At 40.5% G+C, this 18,608-nt stretch overlaps 1 long non-coding RNA gene across 1 annotated transcript; it reads right to left on the bottom strand.

Moving 5' to 3' along the window:
* Nucleotides 1–278: 278 nt before the first annotated feature.
* On the bottom strand, nucleotides 279–13,753 carry LOC110483646 (uncharacterized). The gene is made up of 3 exons (XR_002467611.2): nucleotides 13,532–13,753; nucleotides 10,780–10,912; nucleotides 279–470 (listed from the first exon to the last, which is right to left on the bottom strand). It is a non-coding gene; the product is annotated as an uncharacterized LOC110483646 (long non-coding RNA).
* Between the last annotated feature and the right edge of the window lie 4,855 nt (nucleotides 13,754–18,608).

The raw sequence follows: 18,608 nt of genomic DNA on the forward strand, positions 1-18,608 counted from the left end.
CAAGCCTCTTTTGAAATTTAAATATTGGTAGGTTAAAACAAAGCCTAAAATACCATACAGCAAATGAAAAATAAGACAGAAGTGCACATGATTAGCTTTTAGAACCACCAAAGAAAATTATGAGCTGTTCTGTCATCATTTCTGGAGGTCTTTAGGAGAGATCTAAATTGCTATTGTGGGAAGAGCACTAATAGAAAAAACTACAAACATGTGCTAACTTGCAGCGGTTTGTTTGCCAATTAACAACAAACCAACACTCCCCAACTAATTAGACAAAGTCAACAAGCAATGTTCTTTATTGAGACAAGTGCTGTAAAGGAGACATTGGCACAAAGAGCTGACAGATCCCCCCTATGTCCTACCAACAGTGTCAGCACAGATCTGAGGTGAAGCTACAGTGTAAGTGCTGAGCAGCAGAGACAGCACAAAGGGCAGCTGGGTCAGTGGGAGCCTGTAACATACACGTGCACCTGTAAAAAAGAAGGTTATGGGAGGACTGAAAAAGAAGAATCTTCAAAATCAAGTTTTTCTATAAGTTTTTTTCTTTTTACTTAAAGGCCACATTTTGCTAAAACGGTGATTTCAGCAACAAGAAATTTGAACTGAGTCAGAATTAGTTTTATCAGCCATTCCTGATAGCTGTCTCCAGCTTTCCTTGAGAAAAGGTGAAGTAAAGGTTCAAGCCTACCTTGTTCTATTTAGAGATTGAGCCAAAGCAACACTAAAAGCTGGTCTAGCCAGTAATTTGAATGTCGAGCTATTTACCTAGCTTCATTAGTATTTCAGTTTGTACTTGCTTAGTAGAGTTTTGCCCACATCTGATGTGCTTGGTTCATTACAAGAGCTTGCTAATAAATAAACTGGTTTAGTAATAGATGCTGATGCCTTAAGTTTTAGCTTTCATATTTTCCAGATTCTGTACTGCATCACTATATAACTCTGAATTTCATATAAAGTGTTAGCATGATCTCCTCACAGTTCAGTCAGGCAAAATAATCCTTTTCCAGCCCAAGAACCAAGGACACTGTTGCAGCTTCAGGCCCAAAAACTACAAACAGCAACAAATTGAACAGAGCAATCTGGGAGGATGGGACCTCACAACCTGAAGCTGTAATTGGACAATTGGCCCCAATATGTAAATAGACCAAAACTCACAAAAGTGTGAAAACCTGTGATAGGCGTGGGTCCATCCTGGGTGTAGCCTCAGGAGGGCTCTTGCACTGCCCAAGGTGTATCCTTTGAAAGCCTTTTAATAAATCCCTACTTTATTCCTTTGACACTGTCTAGCCTCTGTTCTAGGTATCAAGGCATCAACACTACAACAAAGTTATCACTTATACCTTTGGCCTTTTATCCTCCTTTTATGAGGAAGAGGGAAGTTACTTTTGTAGAGGATTTCACAATTTATTTTGTTTTCCTTGGGAAGAAACACTGTGAATTTTCAAACTTCTCTAGATATTGAAAAAAATTGTTCAGGATCAAAATGCTTCAGTATTGATGGATTCAATGGAGGATGTTATGCAATAGGAGACAACAGAGAAGAGGCAAAATCATTGTCAACTGCTCAGATTCAGACACTACTCACTCCAAAGCAATAAGGGAATGTGGGCTTTCTGGCGGCAGCAGTGGTTTGAGTTTTGTTTTTGTTTTAACATATTGTATCTCTTAGATTAAGCATTAGACTTCAGGTCTCTGAATCCTTCAAGTAGGCTTATGCAAAAGTACCCACACTTTTTATGCTCTTCCCCTTCCCTCCTCCTCTTTCATTTTCTCTTCCTGCTTCCCCATCCTTGCAGTGAAGCCTCTCAGACTTGGCAGGAGCAGCTGGCTGCAGCCAGCTGCTACTTCACACTCAGGTGGTGCTTTCAAGGCACAGTCCTGCAGCAGGGTGGGGTTGGATTGCAGGCTGCAAACCAAAGCCAAATCACGATGCCCCGGAGAGCACAACACACAGGTGCTGCTGCTGCTGCAGGAGGGAGCCTCTGCACAGTCACCACCCACACAGGTGTGTGAGGACACCAAGCCAGGTCAGACACCTTAACAGCAGTGTTAACACCACCCTGTGCCAAAGTGAACACATCCCCTTTGTCTCAAGCCCACTGGACCAATGCCTTTTCCACCAAAATCAAGCTAGGGCTCCTTCTGTTTATTTACAGGTCTCAAATAATGGTTGTATAGTTCAGTTCCTCAGTACTCCACCCCATTTAGCTTGTTAGCTTTTCACCAAGGTCTAAAGGAATAAACCTAGCTACAGGGAACAGAAGTCATTCCCTTTCCTTGGGTCTTCATCTGGCAGTGTTAAACCTAAAAGCACCAGAGTCACAAGTCCTCTGCTCTCATGGGCATATTGCTTACATGAAAAAGGAATGATCAGATTTGATGGGGACAAATAACAAGTCTGCATTAAGTTCAGTCAAGGAAATCAAACCTATTTCTTAGCAACTCAATTACATGATATCATCTACCCTCTTCTTTAAGACAACCAGAATTAGGCGCAGCAGAAAGCCTGGTGGACAGAGGTGTCCCCACAGAAATGGTGACACCCAAGCCTGATGGAAATCTTCAGCAGTGACTGGTTTCTGCCACACCTCCTGCCAGCTGGCATGCTAAAGAGACAGCCAAGTTTCTAGGACTTCAGTGGAGGAATTAAAGCACCTGCTCTACAAGGGGATACATGAGATCAGCTTTACCCTTTCAGTGGTGCAGAATGAAAGAGTTAAAAGAAGTTCCTGCTGTACACATTCTACACAAACTTATATGCCCAAAGGCACTGCATTTGCGTTCCTGTAACTTATGTTTTCCCTTTTACTTATCCCTAGTGGTTCATTATTGCAGGCCTTCTGACTTGTGAGAACAAGACTCACGATTCCCTCTGGGAGTTTTGCCGCTGCCCTCTTGCTCCCCATTCCTCCCTTTTTTGTTTATTGTCTTCCAACTACCTCTCCCATTCAGGTTGGGAAAGGAGGCAAGAGGCAAAATTTATATCATGATTTCTCCCTCCTCCACAGTCTCATTTCATAATAATTTTTCACTTAACAAGAGAAACACCATCATAACGTGAAGACATTCTGGTGTCTCAAGCCAGACAGGTTTATTCAGAAAGCAGAGAGAAAGAAACCACAGCCCAAGTTAACAGCAGGGATCCAGAGCACCCTCTGAAATGTTGGCTGTAACCCTCCTGAATCTCTCCCTCCTTGTGAATAAGTCTGTAATTTAAACAAATCAGGCCTCAAATACTTCTTGCTTTCAAGTCTCCTACACTTGCTTGCAAGATTCAAATGCTTGCAAGAGTCAGAGGCTGCTTTTGTACAGTGTTTGTAGGTGTTGGCAAAAGTGCTGTTGCACCAAAAAGAAACCCTCTTTTCTACTACCATCAATCAGATATTACAGCAAAGACTATTGTATGTCTATTTGCTATTTGCTGATTTATTTCTTTAGCACAGTTTTTCACCCTGCCAGTCTTTTTGCCTGTCTTCCTAGTTGAAGAACCCAATATGTGAATGTAGCAGCTGCCTCTGTGATCGCTGAAAAAAATTTTAATATTTCAGACCTTATTTTTTCTTTTTAGGGTAACAGGAGCATCTTCCAGTTTAAACAGGAAGCTATGACACAAGGTGAAGTTGCATCCTTGTCTCTTTTGTCCAGCCACCTTTAACTTCCACATGGGACAGAACATCTGAAAGAACATGGGAAGCTGAGCTCAGGAAAGATGAAAGTGGTTGAAGGAAAAAGGTAAAAAATATAAAGATAATTTACTGCAGGATTTTTCTAAATATATCAATTTTTCTTGTGGATGCAATAGCGTGTGCTGCACATGTTTTCTTTTCTAAGAATAAATAATTTGCAGGTGCGTGGAGCTCTGCTACAACAAATATTTCAAACTGAAGCTACGTTTTCTTCATATGATTAATATGTTACATTACAGCTTGCTTATAAATTAAAGGAGCAGAAAATGATGTACTGCAAAGGATTTGTATATTTCCCCTGCTAAGCTACAGTGACTGTAAATCATTTTCATCATAGTTCATTTTTAATTTGAATTCATAAAAGGTTGTACATTTATTTGTGGCTTTAAATGAAAAAAGATTAAAGGCTGTAAACTTAAGTGTTTATTAAAGGAAAAAATATGCTGATCTGAAACTTCAGGAATTAAAATATAAGTAAAATATAAGAAAGGAGAACAAGTAAGATTTCTAGTTAAGCCCTGGGAATTCAATATGAACTTTAAGGTCTTCTACTATAAAGGAATCTGTATTTGGTCAAGTGAGGATGGTAGGGGAAGACAAGGATGAGGAAATGGAAGGACAGGAGTTTACCCAGCTCTACCCAGAACAGGGATTTGTGAAGTCAGTTCCCATGGTAGATAATTGTTGAAGAAGTGGAGCCTACAAACACAAAAATAAGTAAGAACCACTTCCCACATTATGCCAAACCTCATTCCTGCCCTTCTGTAGGCATAGGGCACCACATGGGCTGGCCAAGCTGGACTTTGAGATGATATCATAAGGCCAGATCCCAAGTGAACCTTCAGATCTCATTTTTGGCAGCCACAAGGCTATGCCTCCAGAGTAAAGGCTCTGAGGCAGCCTCAGTGATGATCTTTGGTAAAGTATCAGGGTTACTGTACACATCATGATTTTGTTGAGTGGGGACTCTCTACTGGCATTTTGCTTATCAGTCCTCTCATCTAGTTTAAGGAGAGATCACCATAATTAAAATGATGACCAGCAGGGGGAAGTCATTTTAATCACTTTAGCAGCAAAGAAAGCAACATGGCATCAGACTAAAATTTTATGAGCACAGTAAACTAGATTACAACTGTTTTTAATGCCTCTTTGAAGAAACTCTTTTGCCCATCAGTAGCAATCTCACAGGTCTACTATTAATGGAAACAATTGCCCTGATTCTACACATACAAATTCATAATTCCATAAAAAGTAGCAGCCTTCCCGCTTCACCTCTCCATTGACTGATTTCAGTGGGAACATGTGTTTAAAAGAAATCATAGAGTATTTTTTATCATGTAGGAATGCAGGTAAGTATTTCAAGATCCTTTCTGTATCCCACATGCTTTAATATGAACACTAGTAGAACAAACTGGAAGGCCACATTTGAAATGGCAACCACATATTTCAAAGGGAAACACTCCCATTTCACACTGTAGCTGCTGGGACTTCTTAGAGAGTCCAAGAGCAGCAGGCAAGCCTCAGGACTGCCTCTTAGTGCAGTCTAAGAGCAACAGCCATGTGAAATAACCATAAAGTTTGAGGTTGGTGCTCTGTACGAGATGAGAATCAGCTCAGCCAGGATCCCTAACCCTGCACTCGGTGTCTGGAGAACGTGTAGGAAAACCCCAGCCAGCAGGACCCAACAGGCTGCTTGGAGAGCCAGGATCCTATCAGGTGCCTGAAGAATGTTGTTTTGCTCGGCATTTCCTGCTTGACTGGTTGTCTTCCTAACAACCAAACTTTCTTTGTCTTAATTTAAGATGTTTACTTTTGCTGTGATTACTGTAAAAGCCCATGGTCTTTCATAAGCCACAATTTGCAGAAAACAATGCAGGGCAGGAAATCAACTCCTAACAGTGTCCAACAAACTGAGCCTGTAACGTTTCTGCTAGGGACAGTGGCAAACTAATGAGCAATCTCCTAATTACTCAGAAGCTATTTAAGTAAGCACATTACCCCAGATGATGCTAAATTGACACCTCTTGCAGGCAAACTGCTCAGTCACAATTAACCCAAGTAGGAGCTGCAAGCATACATAGACTGTTCAGTCAATTAGCCTTTGTTGTTGATGAAAATAAGTTTATTCTTTTCATAGATTAAGTTTTTTTTTGTCTTATTTATAGCTCCACCCTGATGTAAATTCTTTTAGAGTCTGTTTTCCTAGACAGTTAAAGCCTTCTCTTGAAATCAGTGGGCTCTGCAAGAACAAAATCAGCTCCTAAACTGAGGTCCAGACCCAGCAATGAACTTTCACAGTAGTCCTCATTTGCTGCAGTTTTTATGCATTTATTTCTGAAGATCACATCTTCTGAATGGCAACACCCTCCCACGGCTCAGATCTCATTATCAAAGAATATTACTTTTCTGCACAGTTTCCAGGGAATATAGGATTTTTCTTGTCCTCTCTTCTTTCCTAAACTCAATGTAAGAAAAGCTTTTCCTGTCTACCATAAAAAAATTATTGTATTTAAAGGGAACTTGAATTATTTAAGACACATAACTGAATATATGCATTTTTAATACCAGCCACAAAATCAAATAATACAGATTATATAATGCCAGTTATAGTTTGGATGTTAAATTGAAAATCAGGTATTTTGAAATTAATATACTGACCTTCTCCATGTTCTACACTTAATATCTGCTGATAGATCCAGTGTAGAATGTTTTCTCATCAATTTCCATGAGCTCAGGACCAAGTCCCCAGCTCTCACTATCAAGCAGCAATCAGAAAACACTGAGTTCTTTACACACCAGCTGCTAATAAAGATGGGAGACACTCTAGACAGGAAACCCAGCCTGCACTCTAGAAATGGAAATGAGATCTATAAGTGATGACTGTTCTCCACAGAAACTGTGAAGTTCCAGCTGCCTTGTGCTCAGCTACACCCTGCTTGACAGGTAAGGAACGAGACAGGATATTGCCAAGGATGAAAATAATTTTGGGGATTATCCAACATACTCCATAATCCAAAAATATCTTTTCTTTTTTCAAAGTCAGCCAGAGTAGAACATAAGACTGAATAAATCTGCTCACATATACAAGACCATAATAATGAAAAGTTATAGATCCAGTATTAATTTCACATTTGCTTCCCTTGTGTTACAATTAGACATTATTTACTAATAATTCTATACCATAAACTCTAGCCCCTAAATGCAAATTAAAGTACATTTAATTGCACACTGTCTTGGGTAGTACTTTTTACTACTCTCCAAAAAGCCAATGTTCAAAGAAATTGTCTCCCTGAGATAGAGTGATTCACAGTATGACTCAGTGTTTTCTTTCATAAAAGGACTGCATTCCACTTGTTCCCTGTTTTAAGTTTTATAATAGGCTGTGATAGAGCTAAGATATGCACATTGTATAGTACCACTTTGCAAGCTGATTTACTACCACAGAAGCCATTTAGAGTTCTCCAAAGAAGCTTTGAAGGCTTTAATATCAAAATCTTTCTCCAAGGCCTGCTTTGGTACCAATACTTGATTAAATTAAAACCTAATTATAGTCTAAAATGAATGATGTGCATTTTCTCTCCATTAGACAGATCTATTTGCATTCCATGAAAGACCATTGACATGGCAGCGTGCCATTTGAGTCTGTTTAAATCAAAGATGTCCCAATGGAATTTTCTTTTTCCCTACCAGCTATATTTGTCTTTTCTAACGGGTGCCCAGGGCCTAAGGGTTTAGCCAGACCTCATTACCTGAGGTAGACAGTGCATGAAACCATTTAATTGGCAGTAGCCAGTCCACTGAGCCAGTCCTTTGCTTTGCTTCATGCCAGCCTCCACTGATGCTGTTTACCAGACATTTTGCTCAGGTTTTCTTTCCAAGTGAGAGAGGCATTTTTCAGTACCTGAAATCCACCATTAACTATCTTCCCCTTCAGGTGTTCTCTTACTTATTCCCAGGTATTTTGTTGAGCAGAAACCCACTAAAGCATAGCAGTCTTCATAACAATTAGTGAAATGTAATTACCTTCAACAAAGGAAGGCTGTTCTTAAGTTGCAACCAGAATAATTGTGATGTTTTAGCTGAAAACAACAGAATGGTATTTTGCTATTTATTGAAGGTACATTTTCAAGGGGCTTCTTGTTTTAAAGCATGAATCCCTACTGAGTTGGTATTGATACAGAAAATTTCATGTGTGGCATAAAAAGCAGCACTGTTGTCTGCTTTGACAGAAATAATTTTAATTTCAAAGAGAATGGAAGTGGCTTGGTCATTCATAATCACAAGAAAGCAAACAAAGACAGAAAAGCAAAGCCCCGATTACTCTATGAGCCTTCCACACTCAATCTTCGAATTTCTGAAAGCAGTATGAAGCACAGAACATAAATGAATATGAGATTTAAGAGTTCAAGAAAGTTTACAATTGTCATCAGGCATTTCTTGATTCCTTCCTTGCTCCTGGGGCAGAACAGTTCTGTCTCTTCTGTGCTTTGGACTTCTGCTTACCACTGCAGAAGAGACAACACAGCCTAGCCCTTCTCCAGACTTGGATCCAAAACTCCTGAACCCAGAGACAGTTCTTGAGATGTTCCCAGCACAAGTTTCCTTTAGGCTAGCTGAGATCCTTCTGGGTTCCTGCACATTTTTTACCATTTCTGAGAAACCACACCTTTTCAAACCACTTTGTCCTTTTTTCCTTGTGTATCCTCACAAAGTGCAAACAGTGGGGGTCTCCTCCCAGCCTCAGTGTATGATGCCATGTTAGACTGTAAATTTGGACCAAGCCTGATGCTTTCCCTATAAGCCACAATCTGAACATTTCTAAATTTTTTTCCTATTTTCCCTGTGGATTACGCCACCTGCAGAGTTTACTCAGAGGCCATTGCAAAGGCTGGTGACCCCCCTACTGCACCACATTTAACACAGTGATTTGCTGATGCATTTTGGTAATAAGTATTTAGATAGTAGTATTCCTTATCACCTCTCTCAATTGATGTTATAAGCAAACTTTACACTAAGTTATGCATTTCAAAATTAATATAATAGGAAACTACTTATTTGTCTCATTTCCTCCATGTAGGCCATAAAACTCATATAAAATCTATATTGAAAGACCAATCAGATTCTCAGCTAATGACTTTTTTCCTTTGTACAAATCACTGGAATTTTTTTGAATTGTACCTGCTTAGACTGTAATGGAAAACAGTTATTTGAGAGAATTAAATATTCTTCTTTTAAATTATACCTTTAAATCTCTATTTGTTCTGCTGCTATTCTGAAAGAAAATCTATTGTTAAGTCTTAGAATATAATGCAAATCTTCTTACTACCTGTTGCAATTCTACTTGTTGTGCATCCGAAGTGCTGCACACCATTTTCTTTCAGCAATTCTCTGATGCAGGAAAGCATTACTGTCCCCATTTTAGGTATGGAAAACCAAGGCCCAGAAAGGGCAGGTTAGATATCAGTTAGATTCAAGCTCATGCATTGTTCAGGAGCTAACAGAGTGGGAATCCCCCTAAAGCACTGCCTGCCACAGAACAGCTGATTTCCATTAACAGCTTCATGCCAATTATCTAATCAGCTGTCACACTTTTCTTCACTGTATTACAGCTTTCTCACATCAAGGAACAAAATTATTTGTAGGTTTCCAAGCTAATTTTGCTTTTTTTATAAATCTAAACTATGACTAAATTATCACAGGTCTTAGCTGGGATTGGGTGTGGAGCAGGGTGAGCACTTTGAGGTGTCACAAAGATACAGAAATTGAGTGAGAAGCTGGACATAGATCACTGCTGGCAGCAGAAAGCCATAAGGAGTGCTCCTGTCTGTGGATGGGTAAAGTCCACTTGGCAGGAGAGGACGTTTACACTTTTCTGAGGGCTGAGCTGCTGAGTGGAATGGGAGGGGAGAAAGGCAGATGTGAGCCCCTCACGGTGCTCTGCCACTTTGACTGCAGCAGACTTGATGTGGCCTTGATCCATCAGAGTGTGGGAATGTGTTTCCTGGGCACTGCTGAGACATCTGCTATGTCTGCAGTGTATCTAGAGCTCAGCTGAATATGTGACACCTCAGCAGAGAGGCAGGGATGTGTGACTGCTGTGTGAGATGCATGCCATGCCCTCTGTAACATCCCCTTCATTCATTTCCACTGTAATGGCTGACCTTTTGGGGATTAAAGAGCCCTGTTTTCTCTGTTCATCTCTCCTCCTGTCCTTTTTCCAAGGTTATCTATGGAAATGATTCTGCCTTCTTGCTTACACAACTTTTGCTGTAGTGTCCAGTCTTTCCTGAGCGTTGCCATGGCCAGACCCAGCTTCCACGGGTGAGCAGTCCTAACACACAAAGGACACTTTAAGCCTGCTTTGTCACTCAGGCTCTTTGCCTGGCTGCTGTTAGGATTAATATAAATATGCCCTTGAGAAGCTAGAAAATAGCCATGCCTGGTATGATTCAAAGAATACATAATTTTCTCTTATTCACTGGCCAGGGTTATGAACAAATGGCTGTATGTAGAGAAGGAATTATATTAAGCTCATTAAAAATAATTTCACAGGGAAGGGATGATCCACTTCTACCAAATTGGGCTATGAGTGAAATAATAAAACATACAGCCTATTCTTTATGTATTCAGTGTAATTTCTGTTATATTGCTGGAAGATTTTTGATACAGCACATGTATCTTGACAAAAACCTCTATCTTGCAAGCCTGCTCAGCATTTACTCATAACAAAGGAAGTAAAGGCAGCATTTTCCTCCAGTCTACACCTGGGCATGTTCCCCACAGGAATCACCCAATATGATTCTTTCACTAATTTAAACTACAATTGATATAAAAAACCCTGGACTACTAATTCTGAAGGTAGCATTTATTTAAACATTATCTGCCCAGAATGACCAGTTAGTCTTGACTTTTAAACTCTCATATTAAGCTTAAAGTATTGTATATTTAGTTATTTATCTGACTCATTAATCTCTCTTCCATTTTGATAGCTGATTTGATATTCAGTGTATCAGAGATAACTGTCTTGTTATAGCTAAATGAAATATGCATTCAGAAAAGTTCATTAATAACATTATCATTAATTGGCTCTTACCTGAATCTCAGTGCTACAGGGACTCTTGAAATTAAATGACAGATTGCAGCTATCTTTTTAAAAGTAGAATTTTCACAACCTCCCCACATTGCAAATGAAGTCTAATGGGCCAAATCCTGTTCTCCTACTGATCCTAGAAAAAAAAGAAAAAAAAGTTATATTGCTCAGTCTCAACTTACTTTACACCAAGATGTCAAGGTTCAGTGTCGGAACTCAAAATGTCCCTCAGACATTTTTGGATGTTCTGGATCCAGGTCAGAAGCACTTGAGACCCTGGCAGGCAGCTGGAAACAGCTGTGATTTTGGATTTGAACCATGGGACGATTTACCAACCTTATAGGAAGAACAAGAAGTCACAAAAGGTTAGATATAAGAGTAGAAGTAGTCACAAAGTAAAGGGAAGAATTTTTGAGTACTGTACAGGGGGGTTTTAGTTTTATATATGGGGGTCAGAGGTTTTAAGATGGAGGGATTTGGACCTGCCCTGTCCTCCCTCTTTCTCCTTCCTTACCTCCATGTTCTTGGTGATGTTGGCACTCACAGATTGGTTTAGAGTAGAAAAGCACCATTTAATATAGGTAATAGGCATTGGGGAAAAACTGTAACCAGGTAACACGTAACGTACCATATAAAAGATAGCAGCAGCCCAGGGCTGGGAGGGAAGAAGAAGACAGCAGAGAGGGTGTCAGGGTGTGTGTGTGCCTCTGCCTGAGCTGCTGAGCAAACTGCAGTAGCCTGAGAAGAAAATCTTTTAGATAACTTGCAATAAACAACCATGAGACCATGCAACAAGAGACTGCTGAGCCTTTCTTTGGAAGCACGGGTTGGAGGAGAGACTTTTCCACCACACGGAGCCACCCCTGACCCAGAGGTGAGCTCTGGCAGTTCAGAATTGATCCCAGTTTGCTTTTCAGCGTTTAATGTAAAATCACATCTTAATCTCTGGAGGTAAGAGCATACCCAGAGACTAATCTCACTTTGCCAAGGTGCACACTGAAACACGGAGCAGAACCTTAGCTGAGGCTGGCCAGCAGCAGGTATCTCACACACCTGGAGCCCTCTGTCCCTCTGGAAGTCATATCTCCCCTCGGTGTCCGCAGGGCTCCTGTGAGCACAGACCCAGCCCTGCACGGCAGCTGAGCTCCAGCTGGGTCAGCACAGAGGAGGTTTTGGGAATGCACAGAGGTGTCTGAGATGGCCCTGCCCACACCCTGCACGTGCAGGGCCCTGCACACCTGCAGCTGCAGGACTGCAGAGCTGCCAGTGCAGCACGAACAGCGCAGCCCTTGGGACAGCGGCTGCCCTGGGATGCAGAAATGCTCCCTCTCACACTGCTCACCCTGCCAGGATTGTTTCTGAGCATCTCAGTGAAACACTTTCTAAAAGGACAGGCAAAAGAAACCACAGGAGTCATGCTAAATCCCTGGAATACTGAATTTATTCATTTCTGCCAGCGTTGAATGAGTCCTCAAATCACAATGGCTTTTGGACTCCCAACCTCCCCACCAGAATGCAAAAAATTAAGCAGTGCTTCCTCATACACAAAGCTATATCCCATCTGATTAAAAGCAAATTAGATTCTTGATCCAACTTGTAGGATTAAGTATCTCCTAGAGAGATGACATGAGACCTACAACATATTTATTATTAATAATTTTCTCGTAAGAGAGTCCACACTGGGATTGACTATAGGTGCAAAGAACTATTTTGTCTTGGTCAGCATATTAATTGTCTTTTTGACTTCTCTCATGCAATGTAAAACAGCTTGCAGGCTGCAGCAAAGGCAGGGCATTTAACCACCCATCTGGTGATTAAGTCCTGCATGGTTGACACCTGCATTTGGAGCAGCCATTTCAGAGTGCAGCAGTCATTTGCAAAATTTCAGCAAAGGAGATTTGTTCAAAAACTGGTCAGTGCTGGTAAAGAGGTGTGTTTGTGAGGCCAAATGCATGGATGTAAGAGGGGAAGGAGATTCTTATGACTATTTTAATCCTGCAGGAATTCTCTACAGGGCTTCAGCACAATTTTTTTTCCTTTACTTAGCAGCTTTTATTCTGCCAAGATGACACCTGAAGCTGCATTTGAACACAAAAAACCAAACAAAAACAACAACAAAAAAATACAGCAAAGCCAGACAAACCCACCAATCCAAAACAACAAAACTCAAACCCCTAGAACTAACCAGCAAACAAACAAACAAAAAAAAGGCACACGAAACACTTCTTTCCCTTCTAAAGTCCAGTCTTAGATCTAGAAAAGTCAAACCACTTACTGTGTAGGTAAATGACAAAGATTAGCCAACTTTTCCAAATAAGAAACACTTCACTGAGATGGAAACAAAATGCAATTGAAAGCCCCAAATATATAAGGTACTGCACAATATGCTCTCTTAGACCTGTGAGCAAATCTAGTCCTGGGGTACAATATATAAAAATTCCTCACACACAAGCACTATTATTTCTAATGAAAAAACAATAATAAAAAAAAAGCCTTTACTCTAATAAAATTACTAGTAAAAAATACCGTTAATGGCAGGCTTTCTAACAAATTCTGTTGCCCTCCTGCTGTCCTTTGCACCTGCTTACTGTCTGGAGTAGCCTGCCTCCTGCCTTGTCCAGCTGTTTTAAACGATCCTTCATTCAACAATGCTTTCTAATGACAGCAGTTCTGGGAGGCCGATTCTCCACGATGGATGCTCAGTGTGAAACTGCCCCTCTTTGTCCTTATGGCACATAAAGGAAGCCGGACTCACCTGTTTGCTCCAACTCCTCATTTATTTGCAGCTCTTTGCAGCCCCACATCATCCCACATCGGTAGTAAACACAGTGCAGTTCATCACAGGAGCATTCTGCCAAAACATCTTTGGATCAAATTCTTTTAGTGATTCCTACCTTGTCCTTGCTACCACAATGAATGTAATTGAAGAAAGAAAAACACTGTTTCTCAGGCTTTGTTGCTCCCTGGGTACCACAAAAAATTAATTGGCCAGGCAGCGCTCACAGCCCAGGTTGTACCAAGCGAACAGGAAACGCTCACATGGGTTTCACACAGAGCACGTACAAACCAGGAGGGCGAAGGGAACAGTGAGATTCACCTTGTTGAACACAGCCAGTCTCTTTAAAAGGAGCATAGGGGCAGGCTCAGAACTCAGCAGCTGGGTCAGAAAAAAGGGGTTTGGGGAATGTTGCAGCTACCTGTGAGCGTGGTCGCTGGGGGTTTGTGCCAGGTCCATGCTGGCTGTGGGCAGCAGATAGCCCTGCCTCAGTGCAGCAGGAGCCATCCACCTCCTGGGCAGCGCTGCTTCGGCTGGGGCCACGGCCAGCCAGGACTGGGCACCCTGCCACTGACAAAGTGCACCAGCAAATGGCCTTTGTAGCATAAACAATGCTTCCAGCCTCCTTTGGTTCTGCTCTGCCCTAATCCACATTTACTGCTTCGAGGGACTAGTTCCTCTCATTTTTCCTGCCACTCTTTGCACAACTGCAGCTGCCTTTAGTGATATGCAACGAATTGCATGAAAATAAAGAATGAGTGTATGAAAAGGATATGAAAACTATGACAGAACAAGACCCACATTACAGGTGTCTCTTCCTCATTCCTGACTACCAGGCACAGACTGCCTTTGTTTCCCACACCTTGCTGATATGGCACAATCCCAAACTCATTTGAGATGACAGGAATCCTTCTGTAGACTTCAACACATTTCAGAGTAGAGGTAAGGCAGGAAAAATCATCAGTTACAAAACAACATTTCCACTATTTAACAAGGAACCTTTCAAATCCCACTTTTAGCCAGTTTTTAGCAGAATTCAAGGACGAACAAGCTGTGCTGTACAGCCCTTTCCTCCTGAGACCAATTCTTAAGTTTCTAAGCTTCATTATATTTGTGGCAGACCACTCAAGGATCTGCTCTTAGCTGTAGTTTAGGCTAAGAAGAGCCAGGAAATATATCAACAGCATACTCCTATGCTAAAAGGTGAGTTTGGCCTCCTTGTCCACTAAGTTTAAAAGCTTTCCTGACAAATTTTCTATTACATTTCCCTCTTAAAAAGACTGCTGCTGACACTCAAGGAAAACAAGCAATTATGCACTCTTATAATACTTGAAAGATGTAAAGCTAATCAAACATTATCATAGTATTTTCATGAAAGATCAGCTGACTTTGTGCATGTGCAATTTGAGTGCTCTAGAAAGTCTTCAGGAAATATTCAGCTGCAAAACAGCATAAATTACTCTGTATTCCATCAGACTTTTCAGGTATTGTTTTGGGAGTTAAAAAGCAAAAACCCTGGTGCAGTTTTTGATCAGATGTCATCCTTAAGACAACATTTTCCTAGATCACCATACCCACATACCAATGTTGAATTTTCACACCACAGTGACGAAAGTCTCTTCCTTTTTACCTTCTTTAGCAACAATCCAAACACCTTTCTTTATCATTCAGCAAAGTCTGAATGTACAGGTGTGTAAGAGAAAGAAAACAGCCCAGCTAGGGGACATCACTGCATCCACCTTAAGCATGAGTCAGATACACACCTGTGCACATGAGAGGGATGTTAGGTCCTCAGGTAGGCACACTGGCCTGCAAATGTCCTTGTGGTGGAGGATGCTCACACTTGAACAGCTCTTGGATGGCCTCTAATCTATTTTTTTTTTCTGTAACTTCTACTTTTTTTTTTCCTCCATGGAAAGGGGTTTCTCCTTTATTTGAAACACAGAACCAAGCCACATATCCATAGCTAGACTCCTATTTTAAATGTTCCAGTGGTTAGGAATCTCTGGATTTGAAGCTTTGGTTTGACTCATCACAAAGTCATACTTACTTGACCATGGCTTATTGAAGCTCATGGGTTTTTAGAGCCCTCCAGTTTACAGAACCTGTTCATAGTTAATATAATGTGGGTTTACTAATTTATTTAAATTAAATATTACTTTATTTACTAGTTTAGCTTATTACTTTATTTAAATTAAATAATACTATTCAGATTAAATAGATAATTTAAATGTAAGTTTCATATGTCTCCGATTTTGGAGAGGTGTTACCAACATGACAGGATATAATCCTGTTCAGTGTTGTTTCTTTTAAAAACTGGGAAATTTTTTATCACAAATAACCATCAACAAAAAAACCCCAACATTACAAATCATACACTGATGATGTTGAATTCCCCAGCTCTATTTCAGTTCTTGCCTGCTGTAGTATTTTCTTTCTGTAATACTAATGTGTATCTATTAGTTTTAGCAGTTAATAGGTGTAATTTCAATATAATTTAAATGTGCATATCAAAATATTACTTGTGGGAAGAATAGGATTTTTTTTATCTCGCAGAAATGTGATGATAAAAAAAATAACCTTGTCTTGATTGTATCCCTTTTATAAACACAGCAGGATTGGGAAAGCATTCCAGGATATATATCTGTCACTGCAGCTGGTATCACCCTATAACTGTGCTAGTTAAAATCACTCTCTAATCAGAAAGGGTAATGGATTTCTTCTGCTGGCACTGGAAGGTGATTGTGCAAGTGACAGATGTCAAAAGCATCATTCTTTCTGAACCTCTCTTCACAGCCGAGATTAAATAGAATGGCTTAATTGCACTTCAGACCCATATAGACTCCCTGGAAGCAGGTAGGATTTTAAGACTACAAGAATGTAGAATGTTAAGTTTAAGTTTTGGTAGCTAGAGCGAGACAAAATGCAGCTTCATTTTCTACCTTCTGGGAAGATTTGAAAAGCCCTATAATTTAACCAGGAGAATCTACACATGGAGCTAAAAAATATGGCTTGAATAAAGGCCAGGCAGACACATGACCTAACATTAAGGTCCTCCAAGTTTGATGCTGCCCAAAAACTCTAAGCAGTGTACAAGGACAAGCAGGGTACAAGCAGGTACAATTCTTACCCTGGATGGGGGGAAGAGCAACAGCCTGGCTCTGCCCACCACCCAAATCATGGACAGCAGCCCAGGCTGCTGCCTTCCTCCTGCTTGTGCACAGTCAGCTAAGAGATTTGAAGGAAAAAAAATTAAAGTCTATAAAGTTAGTTCCAAGGCAGTCAGAGCAAACAAAGGATCAGTTTAGTGCCTTTTTTTCTCATCTGCAGTCTGGGAAATTCCTACTGGCACCCCAGTCACACAGAAAGATATTTCAAGTGCATATAGTACAAGTTCAGTGTTCCTTTTTTACAGGTAACATTTACCTGCAGGGTTTGGCTAGCCTGTAAACTAACATTTAAGAATATCCTCAAGGGCTCTCTCATCAACAAAAGGAAAAAAAACCCATAAACTTGTAGCTTGCTTGGTTTCTACACTCCCTATCAGAGGAAACAAGCTGCTGCAGTCACACAAAAGGTAAATAGGTATTGCACTATATCATGGCACCATTAGCTAACACTGAGTTTTAAAATTCTAAAACATGATCATCCTGAAAGGAAAAAAAGAGGAAAGACAAGAAGAACCTACATTCTCTGAACCAGTAAGTCTTCAATTTCTACAGAATAATGGGAGAAAAGGATTTGAATTAAGTCTTTCACCCAGAATCTACAACATTCAGACTTTGAGGTAACAAGAAAAGAAAACATTTCTGCAGATGGATTGGAGTAAGGGGAGGAGAAAATATGAGAAGTCAGCACAAGAAAACAAATACCTTGCACTCAGCCATCAAGCTTACATCCGGTCTGCAGCCAAATAAATTTATTTTATTTTTCAATTACAGGATAAGCTCATTTATGAATGGCATGAACCTTGCTTTCCACAGTTTTTCACATAATAGAAAACTAACTAGAGAAAAGTGGCAGATGCAGTTTTTATCAATAAAGCTCTGCTTAGAGGAGTTGAAAATCTTTTCCTTTCATGCTTTCAAGTTCTTATTGTATACAATTGTTTTCCTCAGGGGATTATACCTGATCCCATGAAGCTTTCCCTGCCAAGACAGTCCAGGCTCTTTGTGGAATAAGAGCAGACATTGATTGGCAGGGACCACAAGGGAGGCTGCGGCAGCTCTGGGCCCCTCTCTCCCAGCAGGGTTTTGCTGCTCAGCCTGTAAGGGTCACCTGAGCATGGCTTAAAGGATCTGGAAAGAGGAGGATATCTGAAGGCCAAATATTTTAAAAATGCAAGCCCTTTGCCATTTCTTTATGAACCTCTCCCATCAAATAAAGTAGATTCAACATCGTTTGTTTCTAAATGTGCTGGAAATGAAAATAACTGCAGTTATTGAAACTGTGGGAGGTACAATGGATATTTCAGCTGTAACGGGATGAGAATGCCCATTCAAAAGTTTCCTTCAAGCTCTTTATAGCAGACAAATCCTCAAAAGAAAACATACTTTGTTAACTTTCATTTGAATACATCCTGCTCCAGCCAGACAGCCCACTTAAAATGACACAGAGGTAGTAAATTCTTCTCCTGATTGGTTAGCTGGAGTTTAACAGCTTGAGCTTATCAGGAAAGTGATATGAACAAAAGTGTTGGGCACATCATCGTTCAGGCAATACCTCCCTCACTCTTCAGGAACCTCTGAGGTGAAGCCTTTAATTATTCTTTGCAGTAAAAGATGTGTGATGAAAACACTGGGAGATGGACAAAGGCCACCCAGAAGGGATCTTGCTCAACAAGCCTTGCATACTGTATCCCACAAGAAACCCTCTTAACGTGAATTATTTCAAAAGCTGAGGTGGTGCATGGGTCCGTGTTTTTCCAAGACAGTGTTTCCTTCAAAAAGTCCCTTATGAGGAAGAAACAACAGGAGATCTTGTCCTCAAGACACTTCCAATATCTAGCAACTGAAAGATGATGAGAAGCACAGATTTCCTGTTCTTTTCTTCTGAG

Source organism: Lonchura striata, chromosome 10 (genome assembly GCF_046129695.1).
Source record: "Lonchura striata isolate bLonStr1 chromosome 10, bLonStr1.mat, whole genome shotgun sequence".
NCBI lineage: Eukaryota > Metazoa > Chordata > Aves > Passeriformes > Estrildidae > Lonchura > Lonchura striata.